Source organism: Teleopsis dalmanni, chromosome 2, assembly GCF_002237135.1.
Source record: "Teleopsis dalmanni isolate 2A chromosome 2, ASM223713v2, whole genome shotgun sequence".
Taxonomy (NCBI): Eukaryota; Metazoa; Arthropoda; class Insecta; order Diptera; family Diopsidae; genus Teleopsis; species Teleopsis dalmanni.
Window position 1 is genome coordinate 154,593,477 of NC_051847.1, and position 4,641 is coordinate 154,598,117.

The window sequence follows — 4,641 nt, forward strand, 5'->3', positions numbered from 1 at the left end:
CTTCCAGAAATTGAGCATTATTGGCGGCAACAGAATGGTTTTGGTATTTCAATAGTTAAAGAAGCACTTACTCGCCATGAATTTCGACAAGTGAAACGATTTCTGCACATTGCAGTGTAAGGCCCAAATTTTACACTAAAATTTAACCTCACAAATTGAATTGATAGTTACAGTTTTTTTTTAAAAAAAATTATTAAATCAAATTTTTGATTAGATTAATGACCCTGTAAATTTCATATTTTTTATTAATGTTTCTATTAAAACAAATATTTTTAAATTTGTTTTGACAAATTTACGGGCCTTTGTTTACTCGAAAATACTTTTGTTCTTCCTGCAATGGATGGAATTTCAAATAAAAGGGCAGCAAAATTGTCAAATGGTTGTATTTGGAATTTCTTCTGTTACAGGTAAGTAACGATTTTGTTAGGGACAACAGTGGGAGCTCAGACTAGTTGGTCTAGGCACATGTTGGTTTGTTTGGCCATTGCTGGCAATCACCATGTGAATGGGTGAACTGGTTTGGGTGAAGTGATGGTGGTTGAATTACCTTCTGCTTGGCTTTTGCTGGCGTAGGGTAATTTAACCAGTTGATCAGGCTTCCATTTGGCCATAGCTGATAGAAGAATGGATGACAAATCACCGACACTGTTAGAAGGCGTGTGGATCTACGAGCGTTTGGCAATTGCTGACAATTGTGGCCAGGTTTCGCATTGGAAAGGGATCTTTGTCTGACTTTAGCTGACAAGGATTATTTTTACATCACAACGATTCCAACGCATACAACGCTTCTAACGATTGTAATACTACAACGATTTCTACGCTCGCAACGATTGCAACGCATACAACGCTTACGCCTTTGACATTACTTTATTAATTTTGGAATTTCTCCTGTTTACAACATTCACAACATTCTACAACACAGCTTTCCAGAACTTGACTGTATTTTTTTTTATTAAAGAATAAACGCTGCTATAAACAGAAGTGTCTCTTTATATATTTTTTTTATTAATTTCTTATAACGAATCCTGGTATACTCGCTGAGTATACCCCAGCTATAGAAAGGGCCGGAAAAGGTCGTTACAGCAGACAATAATTCACTTGTGTCACGTACGAACTAGCTGGCAACACTACGAAAAATGAAAAAAACGAAGAAGAAGAAGAGAAAGAGTCTTTTTGGTATGGTGTGAGCGGTGAACGGTGTGCGCAAGTTAGATTTATGCGTATGCGACGCGAGTGTCACAGTAAACTCACGCTAAACGCAGACAAAAGTATGCGACGCGAATTTTAATCACAGTGAACGCACTCGTAACTATTGCAAAAAATAAAAAGTATGCGACGCGAGTGTCAACCACAGTGAACTCACGCTAATGTGGAAAATTTTTTTTTTTAAAAAAAGGTAAACTACGCGACGTGAGTGAAAACATTAAAAATTCCCGAAAACAAAGGTGTTTGCAGCGAATTTTAACAATTAAGTATCCCAAAGAAAAAAAAGGGAGAAAAGTGACATAAAAATCAAAAATCTCAAATAATACAAAACGAGATTTCGCGAGTGTAAAAAATTTTTTTTTATGAGTGAAATTTTTTTTAAAAAAATTTTTTTTTAATAACTAACACTAAAAAGATAAATAAAAATTATTTATAAAGTTAATATTGAAGTTTAGAATTCAACTTCATAATAAATGTAAGTGTTAAATAATAATTGTGTTTGACAATATTTAAGAATTATCGCACAAATCAACAATTGCAAATATCAATTGTAAAAGAGTAAAAACATACAATAACTGTAAAATATAGTAAAAATAAAATATATAAGGGGTGTTCACGATGTATGTGCATCGTTGAATGTGCATCGTTGCAAACTCAAATAATCGTGAACACACTTTGTGCGTATTAGTCTTGAAAATATTTAGAACAGCTCATTTTTGTTTACGTATTTAACAATGCCAAGAAAAAGTGAAAAGTAGAATATATTGAATACTGAGATGGATTTTGCTGTTGCGGAATTAATGGGTAGTTTAGATTCGTGCATTTATATGTTTAATATAGCAGTACATTTATATTCATACGAATTTCAGAAATTGATAAGCATGATGACGATGCAATAAGTAACATTTTGGATGATTTAGAAGAAGACATTTCCACTGTGCTTATGTGCCGTCGTGGAATTTTATCAAAAGTTCCAAAATCTATTGAATGGTCCACTGATCATCGCCTGTGATTATAAGCTGCATGTTGTTGTTGGCATGATGCAAATATATATCGTAACACTTCAATTTTTAAACAAAAAGAAAATTTTTTCACATGGAGATTCAGTGTGATTTAGCATGGAGAGGTTGCGACTGATTCAGCATATCCTTTATCAGAATATGTATTAACTCCAAACAGATATAATGCGCATCAGATGAGTAGATACCGAATATGTGTTGAGCACTGCTTTGGCATATTAAAGGAAAAATTTGAAAGTCTTAAAGAACTACGGATGCATCTCCATAACATAAACAGCTATAAGTATTGCTCCAAAAATACCACAACTGAAAATGAGATTATGCCGGAAATATCAGCATCATTTAGCAGAAATGGTGAAATGAAACGGCAAGAAGTATTTTCATTAATATTTAATGGTTAAATAAAAATATTTGTAATAAATTATCAAGAAAATAAAAAAAAGGAAAGAATACTTAACAATAATAATATTTATCATATTTATACATATAGTAATTGATAACGTAATAACATAAAAAAATTAGATTTGCAGAACATGATTTCTATATTTCAGATCTAGCTCGTACTTCGCCAAACGTTTCTTCGATTGTAATTCTGCCATTTTTATATGTACACTGCTTTATATTTGCAACTTTAACAGTTCAACAGGTATCAATTTCTTCAAGACCTGCGCCTGTTGAGTTACACCTCTGACTTTATTTCCTGTAACTTTGTCTTAAATGGCGTACTTTAAACCGCAACATATTCCAAGTTGCGATAATATTTTTTGATTCTATAAGTTTCCTATAAAACATTTGCGCTTTTGGAGTCTAATACAATACAAAAAAAGAAATAAACTCGATAGACAAATATATAACATATATACCTCAAAACCTTCAGTTTCCTCAAGGAAATCTAGAATGAGATTTACCTCATTGTTGGTCCACTTTTTGTTGCTACATCTCCAAATATTTTTGGCCAGCAGCTCCGACATTGTTGGACGTAAAATAAATACAAAATCAAACAATTGCATAAAATCATAACATTACAAAATTACAAAATAAAAAAAAACGACCGTTTCGCTAAAGTATTGCCCAGCGAACAGTAAAAAAAGTAGTATTATTCACAATAGAGTCTTGAAAATCAAATATGCAAGATGTAATTGGTGTTGAAAATATGGTCTTGAATATTGTCTTGCAAATCAAGTGCAGAATTATTTATAAGGGAATTGTTTTTGTGTAATCAAATAATTTTGCACATGCAACGATGCACAGACATCGTGAATACCCCTATAGATTTCAGTGCACAAAAACAAAAACTTTTGAATATTATAAAAATCAAAAGTAGTAATTTATTCATAAAATTAAACAATAATTAAAAAACCGGTAGTAAAAATAATTTAAAACTAATGAAACGCACTTATTCTTACAAAATTAATTAAAATTACAATTACAACGGAAGTTGCAGTAACCTTTGGACCAACAACATTACGAGCAAAAACAAAAACTTTTGAACCACCAAATGGATGAGAACCTTACTGACGAGCACAAAGCAGTCATCAGAATATTGCAGAAAAGAGCTGCAAGCATAAAGGCGAGAAGATACCTAGACAGCATCTACGGTCCTGAAGGAAGTCAGGATAATTCAGTACTAAGCCCGAGCGTCTCCAGATTTTTCGAAGCATTTAGAATTCAAAGTCAACGCAACAACAAACAACAAAAACAATCACAATAACAACTTCTCTACTATTGGCACTGATAGGAACAACACCATCTATAAACAAATTACTGGAGGTATTTCGTAATCAACACTAACATTATTATTTACCCTTTTATTTAATTTAAACAAATTTATATAAAAATACTGTAATAAAGATTGTATTAAAATACCCAATGCGTTAATCGCTGGTATTAAAACTAATTCTTTCAAGCACTATAACTGCGTTTACGCTGGGTGCGTTAAAAAAGAATATTTATATATATGTAACTATTAAATAAAAATATTAATGATTAATGTATAAAAAATACATAATTAAATAATTTTTACGCAAAATCCTTAGTAATTTTCCCTTATATATATAAAAAAAAAGCTCTGCAAAAAATTTTTTTTTTGCCTTGTTTTTGGTTATTCGTTTTTGGATACTTGATATATAAGAGTCTGTGGTGTCCACCCAAACGTATTTATGATACGTAAGTGAAACCAAAGAAGTGTTTGTTAGAGCGGTTAAAGTCAAATTGTTAATATTGTAGGATTCTGTAGAATTATTAATTGATGTGTTATATGATTTATATATTATAATTTATTATATTTTAATCTATTGTAAATCATATTGTATAATTAAATTATTATAATTAATATATTATATAATTCATATATATATATAATATTTTATATGGTTAATATATGGTTAATTAATTTACCTAACTAACCCTGTATAAG